This window comes from Mustelus asterias, chromosome 7, assembly GCF_964213995.1.
Source record: "Mustelus asterias chromosome 7, sMusAst1.hap1.1, whole genome shotgun sequence".
NCBI classification, from domain to species: Eukaryota; Metazoa; Chordata; class Chondrichthyes; order Carcharhiniformes; family Triakidae; genus Mustelus; species Mustelus asterias.
Window position 1 is genome coordinate 35,353,986 of NC_135807.1, and position 14,016 is coordinate 35,368,001.

The 14,016-nt window shown below is 47.4% G+C and overlaps 1 long non-coding RNA gene across 1 annotated transcript in view; it reads left to right on the forward strand.

Annotated features, from left to right (window-relative positions):
• Window positions 1-13,533, forward strand: part of LOC144495627 (uncharacterized) — a 41,960-nt gene extending 28,427 nt beyond the window's left edge. The window contains exons 2-3 of the long non-coding RNA XR_013498302.1: window positions 8,149-8,323; window positions 13,509-13,533. This is a non-coding gene — a long non-coding RNA (uncharacterized LOC144495627). The remainder of the gene's footprint in view (window positions 1-8,148; window positions 8,324-13,508) is intronic.
• The last annotated feature ends 483 nt before the right edge of the window (window positions 13,534-14,016 follow it).

The window sequence follows — 14,016 nt, forward strand, 5'->3', positions numbered from 1 at the left end:
CACCAGGCAGTGCAGTGACCTTTATACTTCCCCAGGTAGGCGGAGCCAACTGGAGTGTACCACAGAACAATATCAACAGGTAGAACAGCCCAACCCTAACCCCAACAGTGACAACAGTAACATATCTACAAACACCCATAGTGCTGACCATCCCTGGCTCAGCACTCATAGTGGTAACCAACTATGGTTCACCACATTCACCCCTCCTTTAAAACAAAGGCCGGCGGGGCAAAAAAAACCAGAACAACTGTTCATATATTTTCATGTTCAGTCGTATTGAAGGACCGCACCATCTCTGCGACCTCCTCACCACTGGCGGTAACGCCGGTTCTGGTAACCGTGGTGACCTTATCTCCAAGGCGGTGTCCAGTGACTCCTCCAGTTCCTCACGGACAGGTGGACCACGAGGTGGCGACAATCTGCTGGACTCGAGCACGCCTCGAGGTGGCGACAATCTCCTGGACTCAGGCAAGCTGTACACGGGAGTAAGAGGATTAAGTGGTGGTCCCGATACTGCCCGCGCCGTGTCAGGAGGGGAGATAAGGGTCAGGGGGTCCCTAACTAGGGGTGTGGGAGCGACTGGGGTTTCCAAGTCCCCTGCAGGCGCCAGATCTCTAATAGAGACCGTGTCCTCTCGCCCGTCAGGATATGCCACATAGGCATATTGAGGGTTGGCGTGGAGGAGATGGACCTGTTCAACCAAACGGTCGGACTTGCGGGTCCTAACATGCCGCCGCAGGAGGACAGGTCCTGAGTACGTCAACCAAGACGGTAATGAGGTCCCAGAGGAAGACTTCCTAGGGAAGGAAAACATCCTCTCATGTGGAGTAGCGTTGGTTGCCGTACACAGGAGTGAGCGGATGGAATGGAGCGCATCAGAGAGTACCTCTTGCCAACGGGAGACTGGAAGACCTTTAGACCTCAACGCCAGTAAGACAGCCTTCCAGACTGTAGCATTTTCTCGTTCAACCTGTCCGTTACCCCTAGGGTTGTAACTCGTAGTTCTACTTGAGGCAATCCCTTTTGAGAGCAGGTACTGCCTCAAGTCGTCACTCATGAATGACGAGCCCCTATCACTGTGGATATAGCTGGGGTAACCAAACAGGGTGAAAAGATCCCGTAATGCTTTGATAACCATGGCAGCGGTCGTATCTGAACAGGGAATGGCAAAAGGGAATCGTGAGTACTCGTCAATCACATTGAGGAAGTACACGTTCCGATCTGTCGAAGGGAGGGGGCCCTTGAAGTCCACACTCAGTCTTTCAAAAGGGCGAGTGGCCTTAATGAGGTGTGCCCTGTCAGGTCGGTAGAAGTGCGGTTTGCATTCAGCACATACCTGGCAGCTTCGGGTTATGGACCTGACATCATCCACTGAGTAGGGTAGATTCCGGGCCTTTACGAAATGGAAGAGCTGAGTGATCCCCGGATGGCAGAGATCATTGTGGAGGGCCTGTAATCGATTCTCCTGCACACTTGCACATGTTCCACGCGACAGGGCGTCTGAGGGCTCATTGAGCTTCCCTGGATGGTACATGATATCATAGTTGAGGGTGGAGAGTTCGATTCTCCACCTCAAGATTTTATCATCTTTGATCTTACCCCGTAACGTGTTGTTGAACATGAACGCCACGGACCGCTGGTCCGTGAGCAGGGTGAATCGTTTTCCCGCCAAGTAATGGCGCCAATACCGAACGGCCTCCACAATGGCCTGGGCTTCTTTTTCCACCGCAGAGTGCCGAATTTCAGGGCCTTGGAGGGTGCGAGAGAAAAAGGCGACGGGCCTGCCCGCCTGGTTAAGTGTGGCGGCCAGGGCGAAATCAGATGCATCACTCTCCACCTGAAAGGGGATGGACTCATCAACAGCGTGCATCGTGGCTTTCGCGATGTCGGCTTTTATCCCTTCAAAGGCTAAGCGAGCCTCTGTTGCTAGGGGAAAGGAGGTAGACTTGATGAGCGGACGGGCTTTGTCCGCATAATTGGGAACCCACTGTGCATAGTATGAAAAGAAGCCTAAGCATCTTCTCAGTGCTTTGATGCTAGTGGGCAGGGGAAGTTCAAGGAGGGGACGCATACGGTCTGGATCAGGGCCAAGGACCCCGTTTTCCACCACGTATCCGAGAATTGCTTGGCGGCGCTTGCGAAATACGCACTTCTCCCTGTTGTAGGTCAGATTCAGGCGAGACGCAGTGCATAAAAATCTAAGGAGGTTGGCATCGTGGTCCTGCTGGTCATGGCCGCAGATAGTGACGTTATCCAGGTACGGGAAGGTAGCCCGCAGCCCGTTCTGGTCCACCATTCGGTCCATTGCACGCTGGAAGACCGAGACCCCATTCGTGACACCAAAGGGAACCCTTAAAAAGTGATAAAGACGGCCATCCGCCTCAAAGGCCATGTATTTTCGGTCCTCTGGGCGAATGGGGAGCTGGTGGTAAGCTGACTTCAAGTCAATGGTGGAGAACACCCGGTACTGCGCAATCTGGTTGACCATGTCAGATATGCGCGGGAGAGGATACGCATCCAGCTGCGTGTATCTATTAATGGTCTGACTATAGTCTATGACCATCCGGGGTTTGTTTCCAGTTTTAACCACCACTACTTGCGCTCTCCATGGACTAGAGCTAGGTTGGATGATCCCTTCCCTGAGGAGCCGCTGAACTTCAGATCGAATAAAGATCCGATCCTCAGCGCTGTAACGCCTGCTCTTGGTTGCAATGGGCTTGCAGCCTGGCACGAGATTCTCAAATAAAGATGGTGGGGTGATTCTGAGTGTCGAGAGGCTACACGTGGAGCGCGCTGGGCAATCTGGAGGCTGCTGTGCTCCCACTGAAAGTGGAGGGAGTGGCCCATCGTACTGCAGGGTTACACTCCTCAGGTGGACCATAAAGTCTAGTCCCAGGAGTATCGGAGCGCAAAGGTGCAGTAACACGAGGAGCCTGAAGTTCTCGTAAACTGTGCCCCGCACCGTTAGGTTGACCACGCAGCTCCCTAGCACGGTAACAGACTGGGACCTCGACGCCATCGAAATTGTCTGTCTGACAGTCCGTACTCGGAGACCGCACCGTACCACGGTGTCAGGGTGAATGAAGCTCTCCGTGCTCCCGCTGTCAAACAAACAATGAATTTGGCGTCCATTTACCTCTATGCCCATCATGGACTTGTCGAGTCTGTGAGGCTTGGCCTGGTCCAGGATGATTGACGCCACCATTGGGTCTTGGGTGCAACTGCAGGCAGCTGAGATGGTTGATGATGATGACCCCTGCTGGTCGTCTGCGGTCGGTGCCGACCAAAATGGCTGCGCCCATGGATCGCACGTGGTCGGTGGCGCTAAAAGTGGCGGCCCCTGCAGGTCGCACGTGTCTTGCGTCTCCGTCATCAGGAATGGCGGCGCTCTGAAATCGCACGTGGTGGAAGACCTCGAAGACGCTGGAGACAAGGAGACAGGCTCTGGAGAATCACACGCCGCGCTGCTATGTTTGGAGAGTGGTTTGGTCCTGCAGACTTTGGCATAATGCCCTTTCTTTCCACACGCGGAGCACAATACCGTTCTAGCTGGACATTGCTGCCGAGGGTGTTTCGCCAATCCACAGAAGTAACACCGCGGGCCTCCTGGAGCTGCCACCGTCGTCAGGTCCGAGGTTGGAAACACAATCGCGCAGTTTTTCGGAGCCGCTGAATAAAGTTGAGTCGGTGGCTGTACTTGCCACGATGTTCCCACGTGGTCGGTAGGGTACGTTTCTAGACTTCTGGAGGCCATTTCCATAGTGTCAGCCAATTCTACTGTCTTAGCGAGGTCTAGATTTCCTTGCTCTAGCAGCCGAAGGCGAATATACGACGAGCCGATTCCCGCCACGAACGCATCTCAGATCAAGTCGTTCGTATACTGGGCCGCCGACACTGGCTTGCAGTTGCAGGCTCTGGCTAGCTGCTGAAGTTCACACAGGTACTGTCCTGTCGTTTCGCCGGGCTGCCGCCGTCGAGTGGCTAGAAGGTGTCGAGCATGGATCTCGTTTGGCGGTTTGTTGTACCGTTTCTTAAGTAGTTCGATGGCCCCTATGTAGTCTTGGGCATAGCGGATTGATGAGTATACGGTGTCGCTTACCCTCGCGTGGAGGACCCGCAGTCTATCGGCATCGTTTTGAATGGCTGTTGAGGCATCGGTGTAGTCTTGAAAACACTTTAACCAATGGTCGAAAGTGTTCGACGCTCCTGCCGCACGTGGATCTAAAGTAAGTCGCTCGGGTTTCAACATTTGCTCCATGGTTTTTTTTTTACCAAAATTTTGTTAGTAATAAAATTGATGCGCGATTAAATCACTCGGGAGGCTAGATTGTACCTGGGAAATAAAGGCTTTTATTACTAACAAGAATGGAGCACACTATATACAATACAATCCCAGACTAAAGGGTCACCAGGCAGTGCAGTGACCTTTATACTTCCCCAGGTAGGCGGAGCCAACTGGAGTGTACCACAGAACAATATCAACAGGTAGAACAGCCCAACCCTAACCCCAACAGTGACAACAGTAACATATCTACAAACACCCATAGTGCTGACCATCCCTGGCTCAGCACTCATAGTGGTAACCAACTATGGTTCACCACAAGTTGCTTATAAACTTAAAACTAATAAAGATTACAAAGTGGGTAGTACTAGAAAGCTAAACAGGATATGTATGGAATATAATAAGTGAGAATGGTTTTGATGTCTGCATTTTTTTGCAATAAGACAGCATGTGACATCTATTTTCAACAATTTTCCCGCTCTGCTGTGCTGGTCGAGTAGTGTAGTGGAGCAGGAAATGTCGGCTGGAGGCCAATAACAGGAATCGCGACCGACATCTGGCCATTTTTTATGGTGTGAACGGTGAGAGGCTGATTTAAATATTTATTTCCTGATTTAAATCCTTTTAGCGAGCTCCGGACGGTATTGTCCAGGCTCACTTGGATTTCTGACCTCGCCGATGGAGGTCCACACCAACATGGATCACAGATGGTCCCTAAGCAATGGGGCCCTGACATGATGTCCTCGCTGATGGGACCAAAGGTTATTTAGGCCCCCTGGGGTGTCGGGGGCAGGGGGCCAGTGGCCCTTGGGCAGTGCCAACCTGGCACCCTGGCATTGTCCATCGGGCACCCTGGCATTGCCTGCCTGGCACACTGGCAGTGCCCACCGGGCATTGGGCAATGCCAAGGGGGCATGGTGTAAGGGGCAGGGCATCATGGGGGGGGGGGGCGAGGCCATACAAGGGTGGAGCCAGAAGGGGGTACATAGGAAAGGAGGGAACGGGGGAGCTCTGCATCGGGGGGGTGGGAGCTTACCAATGCGGGGTAGGTGATTGGGGGAGGGGTGGTCTGAACTGACAATGTCCAGGGTGGAGGGTTAGGACCGGCATTCGGGACGTTGGTAATCAGGGGGGTGCGGCGATCGGGAGGTGGTTAACATGCGGTGGGGGGTGCATTTCAACCGATTTCCCAGTATGCCGGGAGATTGGCACATGCCCAATGGCCCCCTAAGCACAGAATGCCGTAAATTCATTTGACTCAGCTCACCCAAAAAACAGGGGGGAAACTGTTGGGCACTTAAATTTATTTTGGGAAAATCGTGCCCATGATGTCTGGGAACATGGATTCATCAGTCTGGATATCTAATTGATCTATAAGTATTAAACAGCCACTTATCAAGGTCTGTTAGCTGACAGACCTGCTTTGCCATTGCCCCTTTTTGTTCTGTCTGTCACCGGTTGGCATGTCAATTAAAAATGCAGAATAGTTTTACAACAGAAGTTATAGAAATGACACAAAGTCTACACAAAATACATATAAAATCAATCCTTGAAAGTGATTGGTCCACTAAATATAACACAGCACATTCAACTAATAGATATTAAAATTTAAAAGAACTACAGAGTTGCAAAAGCTAATTATAGAACTTTAATTCTAAATTTACAAAATCAAAGATGGTCACATACTGTGAAAGAAAATGACTTCTTTTAAACATCACAAGTTAAACTGCACTAATTTAATGCACAAGGCGGAATGTTTTAACACTTGTTATTCTTTGCACAATAGGACTTTCAATACAGAAAACAGAGCTGATAATTGCTAGGGAGGTGGATGGTTCCATACTAATGCTGTTCAACCTTAACCTCTTGCATCACTGACTTATTGACCCCATATGCTTTTACTTCCTTGTCAAACTTGAGTATGAGGCCAAGACCAAGTCACGTGATGAGCTACTGTCCCAGAATTCAGCTTAAAATCGTATTGGATTGACATATTTTTGATCATTTAGAATCATAGAATCCCGTCGGTGCAGAAGGAGGCCATTCGGCCCATCAAGTCTGCACCAACTCTCCAAAAGAGCATCTTATCCAGGCCCACACCATTCCCGTAACCTCACACATTTACCCTGCTAATCCTCCTAATCCTGAGACACTAAGGAGCAATTTAGCACAGCCAATCTACATAATCTGCACATTTTTGGACACTAAGGGGCAATTTACTTTGGCCAATCCACCTAACCTGCACATCTTTGGACTGTAGGAGGAAACCGGAGCACCCGGAGGAAACCCATGCAGACACGGGGAGAACGTGCAGACTCCGCACAGACTCCGCACAGACCCAAGACTGGAATCAAACCCAGTCCCTGGTGCTTTGAGGCAGTAGTGCTAACAACTTTGCCATCATGCCACCCTTTTAATTAATTTTATTAATGCCCGTAACTGAACTTCAAACTAATTGTAAATGATTATCAAAATTAAACTTTCCTGTGTTTTTTCGGCCCCTGGTTTTGGATTTCCCCACAAGTGGAAACACTCCTTCAAAATTTGCTCTGTCCAATCCAGTCACAATTATAAGGACCTCCACAACTTGTCTTTTCTAAAGAAAGAAGCCCCAACCTGTTCAATCTTCACCAATAGCTCCAGTCTCTCATTTCTTGTCCCATCTATGTACATTGATTTCACACTTTTGATTTGATTTGATTTATTATTGTCACATGTATTGGGATACAGTGAAAAGTATTGTTTTTTGCAGGCTATACAAAACATACCGTTCATATAGTACATCGGGGAGAAGAAAAGGAGAGAGTGCAGAATGTAGGGTTACAGTCATAGCTAGAGAAAGATCAGCTTAATATAAGGTAGTTTCTCTGTTTATATTTAACACCAGTGCAGAATTTGTGTGGCATCCGATGATCACCAGCTAAATTCAAGTTAGATGCTGAACCAGCTTTGTGGCGCAGATGGCACAGTTGAAGATGAGTTTTGGGAGGCTATTCCACTGCAGTGGGCATCACGGGTGAATCTTGACCTTTCTGCCCCCACTATCACTGCAGTCATTTGTAACGAGTTTGCTAAACATTTTGGGAGGTGGAGATTCCCCTTTCAGCCCACAGCAGCTGAGGTCACTTGTTGTATGCCTTTACTTTTGACTGAGATGAAGCTTTTTTTCATTCATTCATCGCCGCCCATCCCAGAGGGCATTTAAAAGTCAAAAAACATCGCTATGCATCTAGATGGATAAAAAACAAATTACTGCGGATGCTGGAATCTGAAACCAAAAGAGAAAACGCTGGAAAATCTCAGCAGGTCTGGCAGCATCTGTAAGGAGAAAAAAGGGCTGATGTTTCAAGTCCAGATGACCAGCTTTGACAAAGGGTGATCTGGACTCGAAACGTCAGCTCCTTTCTCTCCTTACAGATGCTGCCAGACCTGCTGAGATTTTCCAGCATTTTCTCCTTTGGTTTCAGTGAACCAGATGGGTTTTTCTGACAATCGACAATGGTTTCATTGTCATCAGTGGATTCTTAATTCCAGATTTTCATTGAATTCAAATGTCACCGTCTGCCATGGTGGAATTCGAACCCAGGTTCCCAGACAATTTTCCTGGATCTCTGGATTACTAACCCAGTTACAATACCATGACCCCTGCACCTCCCCCGAAATCACCATGGGCCAAGTATCAACGTCGAGGTCTCCCTTTCTTATTTGGCTCAATTCCCAAAGGGGACAACACATTTATCAACTGAGTTCCTACGCTGTATATAAGTAATCGTAAAATATGTAATTATTTTATTAAATATGAACAACAAGAGGAGGAAAGGTACAATAGTGAGCAGTGGGTAGATGACACAATTTTGGTTTTAAAGGTCTCGAGGCTGGAGGCTGCACAAAGGAGATGAGCCAGAAAAAGGGAAGGATGTACTGTTTTCAGGAGATACTGCGTTTTAACCTATCAGTCCAATTGGTCCCGCTCATCTTGCAATAGAAAGTAAAATCAGTCAGCACATAAACAGGCTATCCTCTTTCCCAACAAGATTCCAGGTAAGAATGCACAGGAAATTGTCAGAGACCAAGAGTTTAATAAACATTATTATTGCTGCAGCAAGGCAGCAGAGATATTACAAGGGTTAAAAGTCACCATTACTCTGCTGTCTGAGAGAAAAAGCCGCTGTTTCCTGTGTTTGTCTTATCTCCCACTCACACATATACACACACACACACACAGGCACTATGCTGCATTCATGTGAAACTTCCAATTCCTGCCGTGACCACTCGACGCCAGCAACCCAAGCAAAACTTCAACCTGAGGGGTTGTAAGTTCAGATTCTCCTCCCCAGCTGGCATTTGACTATGTTTGCACGGGCTGGGCAGGTTGTGCCACTTTCGGACTCTGTCAGCTGGGGTACTGTCCCTGGCAAAGTGTGTTTTTAAAGAGGTTTTTGTGCTGAAGGACTTGGGTGTGTGGAAGGTGGAACCTATTTCTGGTGGCCTGACGTCAGTTACTAGGGTTCTGAACCCCCCCGGATTGGCCTGGAGTCTCCAGGAATTGAAGGTCACTGGGCTGAATGACAGTGCTGGAGAATTGGGACATTAAAAAACATTGGGGGCTTTTTATGGCCATTTTCTTTGAACATTTCGATTTAACAGATACTAGGAATATTGAAAATAGTCGTGGGGGGGATATGCTGTTCAACTGATAGTCAAGGATCATCCAATTGAGCCTGTTTTACTCTCCAATTGGTGTAGGATGGCAGCGTGTCATAAGGATGGATGTGTTGGCCAAATAATGGCTGGAGAGTCGGGATGGGGGGGTATCATGTGATGAAACCTCCAGGACTACAGTTAGTCACAATTGGCGACCCTATCAGTTCTAGCACAGACAGGCTGTAGCATAAAACTCTGTCTGATCTTCCGAGTAAGAAGTTTAACAACACCAGGTTAAAGTCCAACAGGTTTATTTGGTAGCAAAAGCCACACAAGCTTTCGGAGCTGCAAGCCCCTTCTTCAGGTGAGTGGGGATTCTGTTCACAAACAGAGCATATAAAGACACAAACTCAATTTACATGAATAATGGTTGGAATGCGAATACTTACAACTAATCAAGTCTTTAAGAAACAAAACAATGTGAGTGGAGAGAGCATCAAGACAGGCTAAAAAGATGTGTATTGTCTCCAGACAAGACAGCCAGTGAAACTCTGTGGGGGTTACAAATAGTGTGCCATGAACCCAATATCCCGGTTGAGGCCGTCCTCGTGTGTGCGGAACTTGGCTATCAGTTTCTGCTCAGCGACTCTGCGCCGTCGTGTGTCGCGAAGGCCGCCTTGGAGAACGCTTACCCGGTCACGGGCATTCGGCCTCTGATATTCGGGTAAGCGTTCTCCAAGGCGGCCTTCGCGACACACGACGGCGCAGAGTCGCTGAGCAGAAACTGATAGCCAAGTTCCGCACACACGAGGACGGCCTCAACCGGGATATTGGGTTCATGGCACACTATTTGTAACCCCCACAGAGTTTCACTGGCTGTCTTGTCTGGAGACAATACACATCTTTTTAGCCTGTCTTGATGCTCTCTCCACTCACATTGTTTTGTTTCTTAAAGACTTGATTAGTTGTAAGTATTCGCATTCCAACCATTATTCATGTAAATTGAGTTTGTGTCTTTATATGCTCTGTTTGTGAACAGAATCCCCACTCACCTGAAGAAGGGGCTTGCAGCTCCGAAAGCTTGTGTGGCTTTTGCTACCAAATAAACCTGTTGGACTTTAACCTGGTGTTGTTAAACTTCTTACTGTGTTTACCCCAGTCCAACGCCGGCATCTCCACATCATGATCTTCCGAGGACAGGATAATATGCTTGAGTATCAAGTGGACTCTGGACACCCACTCACTGAGCTAAGACTTCTAACTCTTCTTGATATAGGACCAATACTGCCTGAAGACAAGGAGGCCATAATGCCATGAGTGTGGAGTGAATTCAAACTCAGGCAGCATTGTGTCCAGGTTTGAGAAGTATCACTGCATAAGTAAATATGTACTTGCACTTACACAGCAGTAGATTTTTAAAGAATCATGGTTCACGGCCCCTCAGAGGAGTTGTGAACTCCAACTTGCATGAAGGGACCTTTTAGAACGTAAGTTCAAAAGGATCCCCTCATGCCCTCTATGACCCACTCTGCCCATTTAACCCACCCCATATATCCTCTCATGCCCCTTTGCCAAGCTAGGGTACTTACATGCCCATTGACACACTGTGAAGAATTCTGCTTCGGACACTATGGATTAAGTCTCATTGTTTTGCGTATATTAACAGCAAGTCTTTATTAAAAACTCAAAACTATATACATATATAGAGAGTATAGTTATGCAGCTGATGCCATCCTAGGTTTTTACACATCTAGACTGACCCTGAATCTGGGACATGTGCCCTCTTACATGACTGTGTGGGCAATGCACTACTCAGTTCCACCTTACCCTATATATGCCAGTCTTACTATACTTTCTAGAACCAATTAACCTTATAATGGATGGTGACATCTATTAAAAAAGAGCTTTGAAAAGAAGTAATTCATAACTTTCTCCTATGTTTGAAAAAGAAGTCTGCGCTACAAGCAAATACAAGCCCTTAGAAGTCTCAAAAACCACAAACCCGTGAAACCGTCTAATTTGTGTAACCAAACATTGTGAAATTGTCAGCAGAGGTCAGAGAGCATCAGCTATCAATCAAACAACGTTTGACCTGGAGAGCAGGTGTTCTAGTAATCTAATACCTGCCTTGGCTCTCAGCCACACCTCATAATGTACCCTTGGCATGGAGAGTGTTTGGGGACAAGGGATGAGTGCTGGAGGGCCTTTGTGTTTTGTAAAGTCCCACAGCACTGAGGCGGGCCTTTGACACTGCTCATCTCTGTCCCCAGCAGCCCCTGCCGCTTCCTCTGCACTTCTTCCCAGGTCGGCTGGCCCAACTCCATCCCACACCTGGCACGCACTTTTTCCTGAGGGAAACGGGCTAAGTCAGGAATTTACCCGATTCCCCGCACTTCCGCCTCAATGATGAAATTGCAGGTCCAGGTCCAGGTACCAACAACAACTTGCATTTCTTCTCCATCTGTAAAGAAATATAAGTTGTTTTCTGCATTGCTATTTATCTAAGGACAGAGAACAATGCAGCGCATCAATCACATCCTGAGGTCAAACTGAAATAAAGTCCCACTCAACCATCAACCCCGTCCTTACTGGCAGCCTCATCCACCAAATTCAATACCAAATGTTGAAAGATTTTCCCCATGACTTTATACCTCCCATACCTGGTAACAGCTTATACAACTAAAAAACTTCATATTTCAGAGCTACATTAGGAGTCAAGCCATTGGTATTGGAGTCACATATAAGCCAGACCGGATTTCCTGATGGTTCTTATAGACAATGAAGACCCTGGGTGGGCCTATTAGCAGTGGAGATTTGGGGAAGGTTGTATTGTGATCTATTAACAGTGAAGATTCAGTAGGCATTTTCACAGTGAAGACTCTGGATGATTAGCCTGTGGAATTCCCTTGCCCAGAGAGCAGTCCCTGCTGGGTCATGGAATATATTCAAGGTTGAGTTAGACAGATTGTTGATCTACATGAGAGTCAAGGGTTATGGGAGCAGGCAGGAAAGTGGAAGGAAGTAAAGTCACAATCAGATCAGCCATGCTCTTACTGAATGGCGGTGGGGGCTCAAGGGGCTGGATGGCCTCTTCCTGATCCCTTTCTTCTGATCTTATGGCCTCCATTAATAGTGAAGCTTCTGGGTGAGCTCTATGAGCAGTGAAGGTTCTGGGCTAGCACTATTAATAGTAAAGACTGTGGGGTTGGTCCTAATGACAGTGAAGGCTCCCGTCACTGGTTGGCCTTATAAAATTGAGGCCCTCTGGAGTTGGTTATATAAACAGTGAAGGTTCAGTGAATCCTTATTACTGTGAAATCCTGAAGGTTTGATTTTGAAACACAAAGTTCCTCCCAAAAATGAATTAGTGGACCAGTTAACAATCTGACAGCTTCATGGTCACTTTTACTGTTACAGCTTTCTATAGTAAGAGTTTTAACAACACCAGGTTAAAGTCCAACAGGTTTATTTGGTAGCAAATGCCATTAGCTTTCGGAGCGCTGCTCCTTCGTCAGATGGAGTGGATATCTGCTCTCAAACAGGGCATACAGAGACACAAAATCAAGTTACTGAATACTGATTAGAATGCAAATCTTTACAGCTGATCAGGTCTTAAAGATACAGACAATGTGAGTGGAGGGAGCATTAGGCACAGGTTAAAGAAATGTGTATTGTCTCCAGACAGGACAGTCAGTGAGATTCTGCAAGTCCAGGAGGCAAGCTGTGGGGGTTACCGACAGTGTGACATGAACCCAAGATCCCGGTTTAGGCCATCCTCATGTGTGCGGAACTTGGCTATCAGTTTCTGCTCAGCGACTCTGCGCTGTCGTGTGTCGTGAAGGTCACCTTGGAGAACGCTTCCCGCTCTACGTTCTCCAAGGTGGCCTTCACAACACACGACAGCGCAGAGTCGCTGAGCAGAAACTGATAGCCAAGTTACGCACACATGAGGACGGCCTAAACCGGGATCTTGGATTCATGTCACACTATTGGTAACCCCCAGAGCTTGCCTCCTGGACTTGCAGAATCTCACTGGCTGTCCTGTCTGGAGACAATACACATTTCTTTAACCTGTGCCTAATGCTCCCTCCACTCACATTGTCTGTATCTTTAAGACCTGATCAGCTGTAAAGATTCGCATTCTAATCAGTATTCAGTAACTTGATTTTGTGTCTCTGTATTCCCTGTTTGAGAGCAGATTTCCACTCCATCTGACGAAGGAGCAGCGCTCCGAAAGCTAATGGCATTTGCTACCAAATAAACCTGTTGGACTTTAACCTGGTGTTGTTAAAACTCTTACTGTGTTTACCCCAGTCCAACGCCGGCATCTCCACATCACAGCTTTCTATACCCAATCTTTTCAACTGAATTCAAATTCTCAATGTTTTAGTGGGATTTGAACACACATTCGTACTCTGAGCTATTTGTTCAGATACCTGGACTACAACTCCAGTGATATTATCATAGATACCATATGCACCATCATACCCATAGACACCATGTTCATTTAAACCCAATGTTTAAGAACCCATTGCACTAAATACGTCTCAAGAGAATGTCTGAATGCTTGCTTTTTCTGTAGTTGCATGCTCTTGCCCAGTCTGTGTACAAGACTGGTACAGAAAGGTACAAAGTTGAATCCAGTGCCTTCCCATTGCATTTAGTTCTGATGCCACTGTGTAGTTGGTCCTCTATGTTAGATCCATTTCATTGTGTTGTTGAAGGACTGCTGACTCTTGTCAGAGAATTTGTTATGAGTAACTAAGCCAAAGGTTAAAAGCCTGACGACGGTAGCTTGTGAGCACCTGTCAGCTGCATTAGAGTGCTTGGTCCTTTAAGGCACTTTGCCAAACTTTGCCAAATGACTATTTTTCATGTTGAAGGCACATTGCCTGACTAACTCTTCTTCACTAGACGTCAAGCGGCTCACCAAGAACGGCACATCGATTAAGCATCCCTCAATTATTGCCAGACTTCATGTGAACTTTCAAGCAAGGGACCCTGGATAACAACCTAGAGCGGGAATCTGGCCAATTTCCTCCTTTTATCAAGTCTTCACTGCTGTCTGCCCAGCACAGATGTGCTGAGAC